An 18,508-nucleotide genomic window follows, 5' to 3' on the forward strand; every position below is an offset into this window, starting at 1 on the left:
AGAGCCACAGCCCGAACCAGAGCAACAGCCACAGCCTAGAGCCACAGCCTGAGTCTGCAACAGTACTTGATACAGTGCCGGAGCCTGAAACAGAGACACAGCCTCAAACAGAGCCTGAGCCTGAAACAGAGGCAAAGCCACAGCCACAGCCTGAGTCTGAAACAGTCCTTGATAGAGTGCCAGAGCCAGAGCCAGAGCGAGACCCTGAATCAGAGCGAGACCCTGAATCAGAGCCAGAGCCAGAGCCAGAGCCAGAGCCAGAGCCAGAGCCAGAGCCAGAGCCAGAGCCAGAGCCAGAGCCAGAGCCAGAGGGGGGTCAACCTTGTGTCGGAACCAGTGACCTTCCCAATGCCCAGAATTGATGACATTTTGAGCAGGGTAAGGAAGGGGAAGGTTTTTACCAAGCTGGACCTTCGGGGGGAGTACAATTTGATAAGGATGAGGGAGGGGGATGAATGGAAAACCACCATGTTCACCCCTCTGGGGGCCTTTGAGTACTTAGTTATGCCCTTCGGATTACAATCAGGCTCGGCCTGCTTTCAAGCTTTCATGCACCACGTGTTGGGGTCCCTGCTGTACAAGAATTGCGTGGCTTTCCTAGATGACGTGTTAATCTACTCGGAGAACGAGGAGCAGCATGTTAAGGATGTCAGGGAAGTGCTGAAAAGGCTGCAGGAGCACCAGCTGTGGGTCAAACTGGAGAAATGCCAATTCCACGCCCGAGAGGTTGAGTTCCTGGGCTACAGGTTGTCGGACAAACGCTTAGCCATGGACCCAGGCAAGGTGCAGGCGGTGCTAGAATGGAAGACTCCCAAGAACCGGAAGGACGTGCAGAGGTTCCTGGGGTTTGGGAACTTCTATAGGAAGTTTATCAAGAACTTCGCCCACTTAACTGCACCCATCACCGATTGTCTCAGCAGCAAAAAGAAGTTTGAATGGACAGAAGAGGCACAGCAGTCCTTTGAAAGGCTAAAGAGGGCGTTCGCTTCGGAAGAGCAGCTCTTACACGTGGATCTGCAGAAGCCTATGAGGCTGGAGACCGACGCGTCAGACAGAGCGGTGGGGGCCGTACTGCTTCAGACGGGAAATCAGTCCGAGTGGAGGCCGTGCGCTTTTTATTCAAGGAAGCTGAACAAGTCAGAACAGAACTACATGGTGTATGACCGGGAACTGCTTGCAATTCATGAAGCTTTTCGACGCTGGAGACATTTTTTTTAAAAAAATATTTTTTATTGCTTTTTAACATACATATCATACATATCACAAACATACTTACACAGCCAAGAAAAAAGAAAAAAAGAAAAAAAAAGAAAAACGAAACATGTAATGCATAAAAACATAGGCAACTCAACTTACATTGACAAACACTCATCGACTTCCCTTTATCTCGATTTCGGAATAAAGTTATCATATTTTTTATCTGCAGTGTCTCATTTTTCAAGCAATTTTTACGTAGTAAGCGTTATCTCATACCTACTGTGAATTTTTCAAATATATATTTGTTTTTTATCAACATTTTTATTTTCCTTTTATTTCTGTTTCCATATATAACTTAAATTTATCCCATTCATTATTAAATTTTGTACTTTTTTTATTTCTTATTTTCTGTGTCAATTTTGCCAGTTCTAAATAGTCAAATAGTTTAGATTGCCACTCTATTATCGTTGGGATTTTAGACGTCTTCCAATACTGTGCTATGAGGGTTCTGGCAGCCACTGTTGCGTATTGAAAAAAATTTTTATCTTCCTTTTTAATTTCTTCGCCAATTATCCCCAGGAGGAAAGCTTCAGGTTTTTTGCTAAAGGTGTATTTGAGGACTTTTTAAAATTCATTATAGATAGATTCCCAAAATTTTTAAAGTGTCTCACATGACCACCACATATGTATAAAGTCGCCCTCCTTACTCTTGCATTTCCAACACATTTTATCACCTGTTTTATAAATTTTATCCAATTTTACCGGCGTCATGTACCATCTGTACATCATCTTATACATGTTCTCCTTGAGTGTTGTACATGCCGTGAAGTTCATACCTTTACACCATAAAGCCTTCCATTTGTCAAATTCTATATTATAACCCAAGTCCACTGCCCACTTCACCATCACCTCCTTCACTTCCTCATCTTTGGTGTCCCACTCAAGTAACTGGTTATACATTTTTGATAATAATTTTGTTCTTCCTTCTATTATTTCAATCTGAAATCTAGATTTCTTCTCATTTATCCCAATCTTTTTATCTTCCGTCCACATGGAGTTAATTTGGTGATATTGAATCCAGCCAGTCAACTTGTTTTTTATTTCTTCATATGGTCTGATTCTCCACCCGGATTCATTTCTAACTAATAGATCTTCATATGTCCATCTTTCCCCTTCAGTGTTTATTTTCTTTTTTGTCAGTATATCGATTGGTGATAACCACCAGGGGGTTTTCTGTTCCAATAATTTTTTATTCCTTTCCCACACTTCTAACAGTGGCCCTCTAATAATATGTGTCAGAGCCACCCGTCTGGTCCCAGCTCACAAGAGACCCAATTCCAATCCGGTTTATTTACAGAAAGTCTTTATTGAAGATCATGGTTGCGTTTACATTCCATCTTTGTGACTCTACGTCTGTACCGTTAGATCGCTGAAGTACCCTCTGAATCTGTCCCGCCTCGGCACCAATTTAAGAGGCTTGTGCTGGACCACCTCTTCCTCTCCTTCCTTTTCCGCAGGGTCTTTCTGCCCCCCTGGGTTCCCCCTCGCCGGGACTCGCCCGAGGCTGAATCCTCTGACGCCTCCGCCCCCCTCCTTCTCGCTTTGGGGCCGGGCTCCTCCCCAGGGCTCTCCTCACTTCCGCGCGCCTCTACATTTGAACTTGGCGCGCGTACGTTGCTTCTGACCTTTCTCTCGACCGCTACACTGCTCCCGGTGCTAGTCTCCACCCCTTCCGGCTGAGCGTCCTGCTCCGATTTTCTCCCCCTGTCTCCTTCACGCTCTGCTCCCTCTGACACCCTGGTAACTCCACCCCCTTCACTCCGTTCCGGCTGAGAAGCTGGCTCCTGTGTCCTACTCCTACTGAGGCTTCTCCCTTCGCTCCCCTGTTCCTCCCTGCTTCCCCCTTGGTCCCCCTTTGGTCTGACCAGGGGGGCTCCCTTCTGGGAGTCTTCTGACTCACTGGACAAACTCATGGACGATCTTTGGTCATCGTCATCCTCCTCCTCATCTCTCTGGGATTCTTCCCCCTCGCTCTCTGTCTCCTCCCCCATCTGCTCTTCTCTCCCTGAAACCCTGACATCCATCCCCCCCTCGAAGCCCCCCCTTCCCCCCTCCCGCTCGTCGGGTGCAGGTCGTGGAAGCTGCGGCTCTTCTGGTGTGGATTCGGGATACAGGTCGTCTACTTCAATGTCCTCTGCTGGCAGTTCTGTGTATGTGTATTCGAACCCGGGTTCTTCACCCAACGCGGTCTCAGTCTCTTCACCCTTTGCTACTTCGTCTGGTGCTGCCCGCCAAGGACCCATCATCCACCTCTTACGCCATTCCTCCTCTGGTTGCTCCTCCCACCAATAAGGGGTTTTCGTGTCCACCCCCGAGCACGATCCCCTGGGCAGGCTTGAATCTGGTGTTCCCTCCTCGGCGGAAGAAAAGCCCCTGAACGTGGCATCTGACAATGTGGGCGTGAAAAGCCAGTCATCAAAGTACTCAGCTGGCATGGGTCTATGTGGGAAAAGTGCATGGAACTCATCTTTCAAAAGGGGTTCGTCTAACGCGTAGCCTGGCACCCAACTATTGGCAGTGGCTGGGGTGCCCTCTCTGGCGAGAAAGTATTCAACTCCCTCTGCCCCCCATCTCGAGTCCAGTATCTCTGTGACCTCGTTGAGTAGTTCGGCCCTAGGCGACCCCCCCCTCTTGGGCGACTCTTTGCGCGGGTCTGGTACTGTTCCTGACTCTTGAAACCTGTGTGGGGCTTTGTAGGGAGTGAGCACCGACCTATGAAAGACCGGGTGCACTCTGGAGCCTTCTGGAAGGGCCAGGCGAAATGCTACAGGATTGATCCTAGCCTCAACCTGGTAGGGTCCTAGCTGCCTGTGTTCTAGCTTCTTCTTGGCTAACGATCTGGCTGGCATCGCTTGGGCCGCTAACCATACCCAATCCCCCGCCTGGATGTCCTCTCCCTCCCTTCTGTGCTTGTCCGCCTGCACCTTATAGGCCTGTTTGGCCAGCTCTAAATGTCTCCGCAGCTCCTCGTGCACCTCTTGCAACTCTGCTGCGAACTGGTCGGCCTCTTGAGGCACCTCCCCTCCCAGTGCCATAAGTCTCGGAAAGGTTCTGGGATGACGGCCATTGTTCGCGAAGAACGGTGTCACCCCGGTCGATGCGTGCTTCGTGTTGTTGTAGGCAAACTCAGCCATCGGCAGGTAGTCCACCCACGCTGCGGGTCGCTGATTGGCGTAACACCTCAGGTACTGCTGCATGATCGCGTTGACCCTCTCTGCTTGGCCGTTGGTCTGCGGATGTCTCGCCGACGCTAGGTTGATCTTGACATGCAGGATACCCAGAAGCTTCTGCCAGAAGTTGGAAACAAATTGGCGCCCCCTGTCGGACAGGACGGACTGCGGTAGTCCATGCACTCTGAACACGTGGTCGATGAAGAGTTTGGCGGTCTGTTCTGCCGTCGCCACCTTGGCACAAGGAATGAAGTGTGCCATCTTGGTGAACAAGTCCACAACCACCAGTACCGCCGTCTTGCCCCTGGAGCTGGGTAGGTCAGTAACAAAGTCCAGTGCTACCCTCTCCCACGGCTGCTGTGGCGTTTCCAGCGGTTCCAACAATCCCGCCGGCTTCTGGTGTACTGGTTTGGACCTCTGACAGGTGTCACACCTGGCGACGTAATCCGCCACCTCTCCCCGCATCTGGGGCCACCAAAAGTCCCTGGCCACTAATTCTAGTGTCTTCTCCTTGCCGAAGTGGCCCGCACTGGGAGCGTCGTGCAATTGCTGCAGAACCTTTGCGCGCAGTTCGTCGTTAGGCACATAAAGGGCACCCTTGCGAGTTAAGAGTCCGTCCCTCAACTGGAACTCATCGCCGCTTTGCGACCCGTTGCGTAGCTCCTCCATCTTGGACTGTGCAAATTGATCCGCTTGCAACGCGCGTCGCACTGCGTCCAGGTCGACTGTGATGGCAGCGCACGCCCACGCCTGCGGTGCGAAAATGTGCTTCGCTGCAATTGGTGTCGTCTCCTCCAGGTATTGCGGTTTCCTGGATAGTGCGTCTGCTATAACATTTGAGTCCCCCGGGATGTATTCTATTTTAAAGTCGAAATCCGCAAAGAATTCTGCCCAGCGCATGTGTCTTTGGGTCTGCAGCTTCGCCGTTCGCCAATATTCTAAGTTCTTGTGATCCGTGCGGACCTGCACTGTGTGCTTGGCTCCTATGAGGAAGTGCCGCCACGCTTTGAAAGCTGCATGAATGGCCAACAGCTCCCTGTCCCATATGGTGTAGTTCCGCTCCGTCTTGCTGAGCTTCCGGGAGTAGAAGGCGCCCGGCCTCCAATTGCCTTGCGGATCCTCCTGCAGAAGGACGGCTCCCACCGCTCTGTCTGACGCGTCGGTTTCCACCCTCATGGGCCTGCCGGGATTCACGTGTAGTAGCTGCTCCTCTGAGGCGAAGAGGCTTTTAAGCTTCCGAAAGGAGCGCTCTGCCTGTTCCATCCAAGCGAACTTCTTCTTCTTGGAACTGAGGGTGTCCGTGATTGCTGCCGTCTCCTTTGCAAAACCTCTGATGAATTTGCGATAAAAATTGGCAAATCCGATGAATCTCTGGACCTCCTTCCGATTGCGTGGGCTTTTCCAGTCCAACACCGCTTGGACCTTGACTCTGTCCATAGCCAGCCCTTCGTCGGACAGCTTGTAGCCAAGGAAGTCCACCTCCGTCACATCAAACTGGCATTTTTCCAACTTGGCGTACAGCCTGTGCTCCTTCAACCTCTGTAGGACTTCCTTTACATCCTTCTCGTGAGCTTCCGGCGATTCCGAGAAGATCAGGATGTCGTCGAGAAAACATACACACTTCTTGTAGAGGAGTCCTGCCAACACGTGATGCATAAATGCTTGGAAAACGTGGCTGCCATTTTGGAGACCGAACGGCATAACTCTGTATTCATACGTGCCTAGAGGCGTGAACATGGCAGTCTTCCACTCATCGCCCTTCCGGATGCGGATGAGATTGTACGCTCCACGCAAATCCAACTTGGTGAAGATCTTACCCTTCCTAACGGTCGCTAGGAGGTCGTCAATCCTGGGCATGGGGAAGGCCTTGGGCTTAGTCAGCCTGTTTATGAATCTATAGTCCACAACCAGTCTTTTTTGGGGCGTGTCCTTCTTCTTCACAAAGAAAACAGGACTGCCTCCCACTGCTTTGGATTCCCGGATGAACCCACGCTGCAGATTATGCTCTATGAAGTCCCTGAGCTCTTGCATCTCGTCCTCAGACATGGAATACAGCTTTGCAGTTGGCAGCTGCGCCCCCGGCACCAGGTCGATCGCACAGTCGTAAGGCCTGTGAGGCGGCAACTGGTCAGCTTCTTTCTCGCAGAAAACCTCCAAGAATCCTTTGTACTTGTGAGGCACTGCCTGCACCATGCCCAGTTGCAGCTGCTGCTCGGCCCCCTCCTCCTGATTGGTTTGGATGCAATGCTGAGCACAATACGATGAGCAGAAGGTGATTTGCCGCTGGTACCACGCTACAGCGGGACTATGCCTCTCCAGCCAACTCATGCCCAACACAATGGGCGTGTCTGACAGGTGGGTGACATTGAAGCTAATGACTTCTCGATGATTTCCAATTTGCATCACCATGGGAGGCGTCTGCTGCACAACTTGCCCTCCCAGCAATTTTCTGCCGTCCACTGTGACCACATTCAGAGGCGTCGTTGCAGGCAGGAGTGCTATGCTATGCTGCTTGACAAATTGTATTCCCACAAAATCCGCGTTGCTTCCCGAATCGATCGTGATGGGAACCTCCAGGGATTGTCCATTTGGCAGCTGAAGGGTTGCAGTGAGTTGCACTGCTGGCTTGGGTGGTAAAGGGTCTGTGCGTTGCAAGGATGCTGGGGACTGTTCTACAGATCTGCCTGGCTGAGCCCCAGTAGCTCCGCTTCCAGCCAGGCACTGTCGTTTCCCTAAGGCTGCTCTCTGTGCACCACTTCCGCTGCCACTGTTGCTAGAGCTGCAGTGTGCTTTTGGAGCCTCTGGGGGCACTCCTTGGCCATATGCTGTGCACTGTCACAGATGTAACATTTCCTGGTCCCTCTAGGAGGCTTCGCCTTCACTGCACCGGAAACAGGGGCTCTGGATGGTGTCTGAGCCCTAGCACCACCAATTTCCATCGGCTCTTCTCCTTGCCTCCCCAAGGGCGAAGGGTGCGTCCGGCTGAAGTCCCTGGGGACAAAAGGGGGGGTTCTCGCTGGTGCACGCGCCTGGGGTCCCTCCCCCTCGTGCCACGGACGCCCCTCATGTCGTATTCCAATAGCCAAAGCCCGTTGCACTAGGTCTTCTAGGGTTTGGGGTCTATCTCCCCTGGCGATCTCATCCTTGACGGGGGGGCTAAGACCTTCCCAGAAAAGATCTCTGGCGGGTTTACTATCCTTCTCCCAGCCCAATGCAGTCAGTAATGCAAAGAATTTAGAATGATATTGACGTACAGTGGCTTTGCCTTGCCGCAGTCCGTGCATCTGCTTGCGAGCAATATCCACATCCACAGAGGACTGGAAACAAGCATCCATCGCTTTAATAAACTCATCAGAATCGCGGCGGGCAGGGCCATCTTCGCGCCACAAATTGCGCAGCCAAGTCCTGGCCTCCCCATGCAGATGCGAAATTATGAACCCCACTCTCTCCTCCTCATCTTTAAAATCATGACGGAGCAAATGCAGTGCATACACGACGTCTGCCCTGAAGTTAGGGTAGTCTTCTAGGTTGCCATTAAAGTGCGTAACTAGGGCGCCCCCCCGCCGTCCAAGTGCAACGCCCTCCGATCTGGACCCCGGAACCCCTGCCCTGCTTGCCTGCTCCCACCTTGTTCGCAGGTCCTGGCAAGTCTTGTCCAGTTCGTCATTCTTCTTCTGCGATGCAATGACTGCAGCTGTGAGTTCGGTAACCTGATTCCTCAGCGTAAGCAGCTGTTCCTCCGCGCTCATGGCTGCTCCCGTTGGTGAGCTTTGCAAAAAAAATTTTTTGCGTTCTGTTGAGGGTACTTACTGTCAGAGCCACCCGTCTGGTCCCAGCTCACAAGAGACCCAATTCCAATCCGGTTTATTTACAGAAAGTCTTTATTGAAGATCATGGTTGCGTTTACATTCCATCTTTGTGACTCTACGTCTGTACCGTTAGATCGCTGAAGTACCCTCTGAATCTGTCCCGCCTCGGCACCAATTTAAGAGGCTTGTGCTGGACCACCTCTTCCTCTCCTTCCTTTTCCGCAGGGTCTTTCTGCCCCCCTGGGTTCCCCCTCGCCGGGACTCGCCCGAGGCTGAATCCTCTGACGCCTCCGCCCCCCTCCTTCTCGCTTTGGGGCCGGGCTCCTCCCCAGGGCTCTCCTCACTTCCGCGCGCCTCTACATTTGAACTTGGCGCGCGTACGTTGCTTCTGACCTTTCTCTCGACCGCTACACTGCTCCCGGTGCTAGTCTCCACCCCTTCCGGCTGAGCGTCCTGCTCCGATTTTCTCCCCCTGTCTCCTTCACGCTCTGCTCCCTCTGACACCCTGGTAACTCCACCCCCTTCACTCCGTTCCGGCTGAGAAGCTGGCTCCTGTGTCCTACTCCTACTGAGGCTTCTCCCTTCGCTCCCCTGTTCCTCCCTGCTTCCCCCTTGGTCCCCCTTTGGTCTGACCAGGGGGGCTCCCTTCTGGGAGTCTTCTGACTCACTGGACAAACTCATGGACGATCTTTGGTCATCGTCATCCTCCTCCTCATCTCTCTGGGATTCTTCCCCCTCGCTCTCTGTCTCCTCCCCCATCTGCTCTTCTCTCCCTGAAACCCTGACAATATGGTTAGAAAAATCTTTATGTTTCTTTCCATTATCCTGCCACAGATAGTCATGCCATCCAAATCTTAAGTTAAAACCCTCTAGATCTAACAAATCTTTATTTTTAATGACAATCCATTCTTTTACCCAACAAAGGCATGCTGCTTCATAATATAACTGTAAATTTGGGACAGCAAATCCCCCCCTGTCTTTTTGGTCTGTGAGCAATTTGAATTTAATCCTTGGTCTTTTTCCTTGCCAAATAAATTTAGAAAGTAGTCTCTGCCAATCTTTAAATAGTGAAACTCCCCTAATTATCGGTAAATTTTGGAATAAAAAGAGTAATTTTGGTAATAGATTCATTTTGATCGCAGCCATTCTCCCCAACCAAGAGAGGTGTATTCTGTTCCAAGTATCCAAGTCCTTTGTTATTTCTTTCCATGTGTTCTTGTAGTTATTTTCAATCAGATTTATGTTCTGCCTCTAGGTCCCAGCTCACAGAGGGCTGCCTCTAGGTCCCAGCTCACAGAGGACCAACGCTAGTCAGTAATAACGTACAAAAGTCTTTATTGACGATTAGTTTCCACTTCCAAACCGCAGCGTGCAGCTCTACGTCTAGAAGCTAGACCAGCGAAGCTCCATCTGAGTCTCCGCCCCCTGTACACCAGTTTAAGACTCTAGCCTTACTCCACCTCTTCCGTTGCTCTTTCCTCCTCTGGGTCCTTCTGCCCCCTGGGGTTTCCTCCTTTCTGGACTCTTCTGACGCTGACCCCCCCGATTCTTGCCCCTCCTTTCGGCGGGCTTTAGGACCTGGCTCCCTATCCGGGCTATCTGCTGTGCCGCTCGCCTGTACATTTGAACTTGGCGCGCGCGCCCAGCCGGCAACCTTCCTCTCGACCGTTTCCCCGCTCTCCGATGGAGGCGTGGTCAATCCTGACTCATCTCCTCTCGCTGGTGGTGGGAACACTGGTCCCGATGCCTGGGATTCCTCCCCCCCACTGCGCTCTGGTGGGGAAGCTGGTCCTGATTTCCAACTGCTGCTCTGGGAGTCCCCGCTGGCCCCTTCCTTCTGGGGTGTCCCCCTTGGCACCCCCCTTGCCCTGGCCATCGGCGCTCCCTTCTGCGAGTCTTCCGATCGGCGCCAGCGTTAATGGCGGTTCTTGCTTCAAGCTCTGAAGCAGGACTGCTCCGTGAGTTCGGGTCTGACCCGCTACGGTGAGCGGGGGACCCCTAAAATCACAGGCGCTGAAGCCTGTGAGCTAGGAGATTCGGTGGGCACCTTTGCGCCCCCCGGTATCGCGAAAGAGCCTTTTTAAAGGCTCCGGAGCGGCATCGGGTGTGAGCGCGGTGCTGAGGATCGCAACCCAGCCCACGGAGCGAAGCCGCGTCGTCATTGACGGAGAGCGCCGATTCCTTCCTGAAACTACCGATTGGCAACAACACCCGTGAGTAAGATCGACAAATAAAGTGAACGGGACTTTAAAAATTAAGATGATTAGGCTGAAAACGGGTCAGGCAAAAATTAAGGAAGTCTGCCTCCCGGAACTGCATGACTGACTGAGCAACGAAAGGAGTAAGCTGTGTTTAAAGGGAACGTATTTATGCTGTTTAATTTCGTTAACCTGACATCGAAAGAGGACCTCCCCCCTATTGAGCAGGAGAGGGGGGAAGAAAACTGATTTGATTTTATCTGCTCGAAGAAAGGAGTTTAGAAACGGAAACTTTCCGCTGTCTACACCTCTGGCCAGGCTGCCGGGGCAGTGAGCGCCTGGGAGTGAACTGTCAAACTAGCTGGTGGATACAAAGTAAGATTTATCTGAGATAAAATAACGGGACTTTAGTGGACAAAAACTGTAACATCTGAAATTGCAACAAAGTAGGGTCTTTACTTGGACTTTCACTTTTGGAACTTTGCATGGCTACGTCTTGCCCTGTTTCTTTGTTCTTGTATTGGATACAATGTACTCCCTCTAGAGGTCTAAAAGAGAGACTGTCGTATTGAGGCAGAAATAGTGGGATTTTCCACTTGCAGCTGTTCCTGTGGGAACGACCTTGAGATATGAGCGGTCCACTGGATGAAATATCAACAAGATCCAAAGCAAAGCAAGCTCAAAAGAAAAGAGGCTCCACATCAGGAGCATCAGCTGCACAGGAAAGAGCAACAACAGTATCAATGGATTCCATGACACAGGCCTTACTCAGGATAAATGAATCCTTAGAAGCACTCACCAAGCAGTCCACAGAGAATTCTAAAAAATTGACAGAACTGACAACAAGACTGGATTTGAACACAACGACAATATCGTCTAACACAGATTCTATAAATCGTCTAATCCAGGAAAGTACAGAAACAAGGAGAATAGCCGAGAGCGCTAAGAGCACGGCCGAGGAAACTAAAGGGAAATTTGTTCCCATTGCAAAGAAAGTATATGAACATGATGCAGCCTTGGCTCTTATGGAACTGGAGAGGAAAGGCAAGAATTTGAAATTGAGATTGGTACCTGAGGAGGAAGAGGACAAGCTTGGGGAATTTCTTACAGACAAGTTCCAAGAATTTTGGAGTGATGAGTTAGAGGGAGAGGAAGAGGACTTCGCAATAACTACAGCCTTCCGGATTGGCAGAAAGCAAGGCAAGAAACCAAGGGATTGCTTAATTACCCTTAGATCCAAGGAAGAAAGAGACAAAATATTGAACCTACGCTTCCAGAAGGCACTGGTTATTAAAAATTCCCAAATACAGATCTTTAAAGATATTCCCAGATATTTTTTAGAGGTGAGAACACAATTTAAAGACTTAGTTGACCTACTGAAACAAAACAACATTCAATTCAGGTGGGAATTCCCACAAGGGCTGTCCTTCAACTTCAAAGGGAAGAAAATCAAAATAAAAACAATTCAAGACAAAGAACATTTTTTGGAGAGAAACTTTGAGGACTTTCAGAAAGGAACCGTGAGAGAGAGGGAAATACCGGACATTGCAAACCTATCGTTTGGATTGAACCCAGCACCGACTGACGAGGAACAAGAACTTGGAGCAGTGGGTGGGGAAAATACCCAATAACAAAAATGTCCCTGCAACTTCTGAGTTGGAACTGTAATGGTCTAAACCATCCCCGAAAACGAGATCAAGTCTTTCATATATTAAAGAAAGAACAGCTAGACATAATTTGTTTGCAAGAAACCCATATTGCCAGGATACACAGGAAACTTTTGATAAATAAGAGATTAGGACTGGAATTTGTTTCCTCAGACAAAGTTAAGAAAAGAGGGGTGGTGATCTACGCCAAGGAAAAATGGGAACCAAAAATGATCTTTAAAGATGATGAAGGAAGATACCTGGCAGTAGAAATTCAAATTCAAGGAGAAAAGATTTTAATTGTTGGAGTGTATGCACCCAATGAGGGGAAGGCAGAGTTTTTCAAGAAGTTGCATGAGACTTTAATGGACTTTATGGACTTTAAAATTATATTGATGGGCGATTTCAACGGAGTTGTCTCCACAAATATGGACAAAGCACAAAGACAAGTAATATCTAAGGACGGGAGACTACCAAAGACTTTCTTTGAACTGACTGACACCATGGACCTGATCGATATTTGGAGAACAAGGAACCCTCTGGAAAGAGAGGGGACCTTCTTCTCTGAAGCAAAAATGACCTGGACTAGAATTGATCAAATTTGGATTTCTAGCAATCTGGCACCAAGAGTGAAAAAAACAGAAATCTGCACAAAAACCTGTTCCGACCATAATGCAGTTAAGATGGAAATGAAATTAACAACGGCTGGAACCTTTAGATGGAGAATGAATGACACCCTATTTAGAGATGAAGAAATCTACCAAAAGGCCCCAAAAATATTGAAGGACTACTTTGAGATAAATTTGAGAACGGAGGTGGAAAAAAGAATAGTATGGGACGCAAGTAAGGCCGTGATGCGTGGATTCCTAATTCAGCAGAATTCTATAAAGAGGAAGAAACAAAATGAGAGGAAGGAAAAGATTTTGAACCAGATAAAAGAAGGAGAGAAGAAATTGAGATCTAAACCAAAGTCTCATGAGATTTTAAGAGAAATAAAATATTATCAGACGCAATACATGGAATTGATGAATCAAGAAATAGAATGGAAGATAAAGCAAATGAGGCAAAAGACATTTGAATCGGCAGATAAATGTGGAAAACTGCTGTCATGGCAACTGAAAAAGAGACAAAAGCTAAACACTGTGACATCCTTGGAAATAGATGGGAAACTTATTAACAAACCAAATGAAATAAGTAACTGCTTTCAAAGTTTCTTTAAAAAAATGTATGCACAAGGGCCTACAAACGAACAAGAAATAGAGGAATTCGTCAAAAAATATGGATTATCAAAGATTTCAGAACAAAACAAAAGGATTTTGAATGAAAAAATTACAGAACAAGAAATAGAGGGTGCCATCCAGAATATGAAATTGGGGAAATCACCAGGACCAGACGGTCTGACTGCGAAATACTACAAAGCTCTTAAGGAATGGTTAATACAACCATTGAAGGAAGTATGCAATCAAATATTAGAGGGGAAAAAGGCTCCCGAATCGTGGAAAGAAGCATTCATCTCACTTATACCGAAGACAGAAACTGAGAAACATCAAGTTAAGAACTACCGCCCTATATCACTCTTGAACGTGGACTATAAAATCTTTGCAGACGTTTTGGCGAAAAGATTTAAGAGAGTTTTGGTGGAGGAGATTCATAAGAATCAAACAGGCTTTCTCCCAGGGAGACACATGTCAGATAATGTGAGGAACATTATAGACATTTTGGAGTTGCTGGAGGTGGACATTAACAGAAAGGCAGTTTTAATATTTGTGGACGCGGAGAAAGCCTTTGACAACATTTCTTGGAATTTTATGAAGAAGAATCTCCATGGGATGGGGGTAGGCCAAGGGTTTGAAAATGGTATAGGTGCAGTATACTCTGAACAAAGAGCTAAACTAATTGTGAACAATGTGGTAATGGATGAAATACCAATAGAGAAAGGGACACGACAGGGATGCCCTATATCTCCTCTACTTTTTATATCTGTCCTGGAGGTTTTGTTAAATATGATAAGAAAGGACCAGCTGGTTAAAGGAATACAGGTCGGAGCCAAACAATACAAATTAAGGGCATTTGCAGATGATTTAGTGTTAACTTTGCAACAGCCAGAAGCTAGTACCAAAAGAGTCTTAGAATTAATTGAGATATTCGGCCAGGTAGCAGGATTTAAACTAAATAAACAGAAAACAAAGGTGCTGGAAAAAAATTTAACAAATGAAGAAAAAGATAGGTTTCAAAGTGAAACTGGGTTGGAAATAGCAAAAAAGGTTAAATACCTGGGGGTAAATTTAACATCTAAAAATGTGAACTTATTTAAAGATAACTATGAAAAATGTTGGTCAGAAGTAAAAAAGGATCTAGATATATGGTCTAGGCTGAAACTTTCCTTGTTAGGCCGAATTGCTGTTATCAAGATGAATGTATTGCCGAGAATGCTGTTTTTGTTCCAGACGTTGCAGATCCTAGACAAAATGGACTGCTTCAAGAAGTGGCAGAAGGATATATCTAAATTTGTCTGGCAGGGCAAAAAGCCCAGGATAAAATTTAAGATTTTAACTGATGCGAAAGATAGAGGGGGCTTTGCCCTGCCAGACTTAAGACTTTATTATGAATCAGCAGCATTTTGCTGGCTGAAGCAATGGCTACTTCTGGAGGATGCAGACATTTTGGACTTGGAAGGATATGACAATAGTTTTGGTTGGCATGCATATTTGTGGTATGACAAGGCAAAGGTGTATAAAAGTTTCAAAAACCATATTGTAAGGAAAGCACTGTATAATGTTTGGAATAGATATAAGGATTTATTGGAAAGTAGAACCCCCAGGTGGTTGTCACCAATGGAAGCAAAGGCAGTGAAAAAACTTAACATGGACTCTAATTGGCCCAAATACTGTGAAATCTTAGAACAAGATGGTGAAAAGTTGAAGCTTCAAAGTTTTGAGAAGCTAAAGCATAAAGTTCGAGATTGGTTACATTATCGTCAGATAAATGAGACATTTAAGCAGGACAGGAAACTTGGCTTTCAGAAGGAGAGGTCAAAGTTAGAAACAGAATTGCTAGAATCCAATACTAAGAATCTATCTAAAATGTATAATTTGCTGCTGAAATGGAATACACAGGATGAAACGGTGAAATCAGCTATGATTAAATGGGCACAGGATATTGGTCATGATATTATGTTTGCTGACTGGGAACAGTTATGGACCACTGGAATTAAATTTACGGCATGTACTGCCTTGAAAGAGAATATAATGAAAATGATCTATAGGTGGTACATGACCCCAGTCAAGCTTGCAAAGATCTACCATTTGCCCAATAACAAATGTTGGAAGTGTAATGAGACTGAAGGCACTTTTTACCATCTTTGGTGGACCTGCCCAAAGATTAAGGCCTACTGGGAAATGATATATAATGAAATTAAGAAAATCCTTAAGTGGACATTTGTAAAGAAACCAGAGGCTTTCCTCTTGGGCATGGTCGACCAATTGGTACCAAAGAAAGATAGGACATTCTTTATGTATGCAACTACAGCAGCAAGAATCCTGTTGGCAAAGTATTGGAAGACGCAAGAACTACCCTCTCTGGAAGAATGGCAGACGAAGGTGACTGAATACATGGGACTGGCAGAGATGACCGGCAGAATCCGTGACCAGAGGAAAGAGACAGTGGAAGAGGACTGGAGAAAATTTAAAATATATCTTAAAAACTATTGTAAAATTGTGGACTGATAAGATGTCAAGGGGTGAGAAACCAAGAATTACAGCTGTAAATGCTAAATCTTAAGTAAATTTAAAAGAGATTAAAATTGACTGAAGGGTTGCTTGAAAATATGATAAAATAAGGATGTGGTGAAAGGAAGGCATGGGGAAGTCAATTTTTGTTGTATGTTTTGATGTGTGTGTTTTGTTTTGTTTTGTATTGTCTTTTATTTGTGTAAAAAACTAATAAAAATATTTTTTTTTAAAAAAAAAAGGAAGACTCCCAAGAACCGGAAGGACGTGCAGAGGTTCCTGGGGTTTGGAAACTTCTATAGGAAGTTTATCAAGAACTTCGCCCACTTAACTGCACCCATCACCGATTGTCTCAGCAGCAAAAAGAAGTTTGAATGGACAGAAGAGGCACAGCAGTCCTTTGAAAGGCTAAAGAGGGCGTTCGCTTCGGAAGAGCAGCTCTTACACGTGGATCTGCAGAAGCCTATGAGGCTGGAGACCGACGCGTCAGACAGAGCGGTGGGGGCCGTACTGCTTCAGACGGGAAATCAGTCCGAGTGGAGGCCGTGCGCTTTTTTTTCAAGGAAGCTGAACAAGTCAGAACAGAACTACACGGTGTATGACCGGGAACTGCTTGCAATTCATGAAGCTTTTCGACGCTGGAGACATTTTTTTAAAAAAAATATTTTTTATTGCTTTTTAACATACATATCATACATATCACAAACATACTTACACAGCCAAGAAAAAAGAAAAAAAGAAAAAAAAAGAAAAACGAAACATGTAATGCATAAAAACATAGGCAACTCAACTTACATTGACAAACACTCATCGACTTCCCTTTATCTCGATTTCGGAATAAAGTTATCATATTTTTTATCTGCAGTGTCTCATTTTTCAAGCAATTTTTACGTAGTAAGCGTTATCTCATACCTACTGTGAATTTTTCAAATATATATTTGTTTTTTATCAACATTTTTATTTTCCTTTTATTTCTGTTTCCATATATAACTTAAATTTATCCCATTCATTATTAAATTTTGTACTTTTTTTATTTCTTATTTTCTGTGTCAATTTTGCCAGTTCTAAATAGTCAAATAGTTTAGATTGCCACTCTATTATCGTTGGGATTTTAGACGTCTTCCAATACTGTGCTATGAGGGTTCTGGCAGCCACTGTTGCGTATTGAAAAAATGTTTTATCTTCCTTTTTAATTTCTTCGCCAATTATCCCCAGGAGGAAAGCTTCAGGTTTTTTGCTAAAGGTGTATTTGAGGACTTTTTAAAATTCATTATAGATAGATTCCCAAAATTTTTAAAGTGTCTCACATGACCACCACATATGTATAAAGTCGCCCTCCTTACTCTTGCATTTCCAACACATTTTATCACCTGTTTTATAAATTTTATCCAATTTTACCGGCGTCATGTACCATCTGTACATCATCTTATACATGTTCTCCTTGAGTGTTGTACATGCCGTGAAGTTCATACCTTTACACCATAAAGCCTTCCATTTGTCAAATTCTATATTATAACCCAAGTCCACTGCCCACTTCACCATCACCTCCTTCACTTCCTCATCTTTGGTGTCCCACTCAAGTAACTGGTTATACATTTTTGATAATAATTTTGTTCTTCCTTCTATTATTTCAATCTGAAATCTAGATTTCTTCTCATTTATCCCAATCTTTTTATCTTCCGTCCACATGGAGTTAATTTGGTGATATTGAATCCAGCCAGTCAACTTGTTTTTTATTTCTTCATATGGTCTGATTCTCCACCCGGATTCATTTCTAACTAATAGATCTTCATATGTCCATCTTTCCCCTTCAGTGTTTATTTTCTTTTTTGTCAGTATATCGATTGGTGATAACCACCAGGGGGTTTTCTGTTCCAATAATTTTTTATTCCTTTCCCACACTTCTAACAGTGGCCCTCTAATAATATGGTTAGAAAAATCTTTATGTTTCTTTCCATTATCCTGCCACAGATAGTCATGCCATCCAAATCTTAAGTTAAAACCCTCTAGATCTAACAAATCTTTATTTTTAATGACAATCCATTCTTTTACCCAACAAAGGCATGCTGCTTCATAATATAACTGTAAATTTGGGACAGCAAATCCCCCCCTGTCTTTTTGGTCTGTGAGCAATTTGAATTTAATCCTTGGTCTTTTTCCTTGCCAAATAAATTTAGAAAGTAGTCTCTGCCAATCTTTAAATAGTGAAACTCCCCTAATTATCGGTAAATTTTGGAATAAAAAGAGTAATTTTGGTAATAGATTCATTTTGATCGCAGCCATTCTCCCCAACCAAGAGAGGTGTATTCTGTTCCAAGTATCCAAGTCCTTTGTTATTTCTTTCCATGTGTTCTTGTAGTTATTTTCAATCAGATTTATGTTCTGCCTCTAGGTCCCAGCTCACAGAGGGCTGCCTCTAGGTCCCAGCTCACAGAGGACCAACGCTAGTCAGTAATAACGTACAAAAGTCTTTATTGACGATTAGTTTCCACTTCCAAACCGCAGCGTGCAGCTCTACGTCTAGAAGCTAGACCGGCGAAGCTCCATCTGAGTCTCCGCCCCCTGTATACCAGTTTAAGACTCTAGCCTTACTCCACCTCTTCCGTTGCTCTTTCCTCCTCTGGGTCCTTCTGCCCCCTGGGGTTTCCTCCTTTCTGGACTCTTCTGACGCTGACCCCCCTGATTCTTGCCCCTCCTTTC

The sequence above is a fragment of the Podarcis melisellensis genome (assembly GCF_964234715.1).
Source record: "Podarcis melisellensis genome assembly, chromosome: W".
NCBI classification, from domain to species: Eukaryota; Metazoa; Chordata; class Lepidosauria; order Squamata; family Lacertidae; genus Podarcis; species Podarcis melisellensis.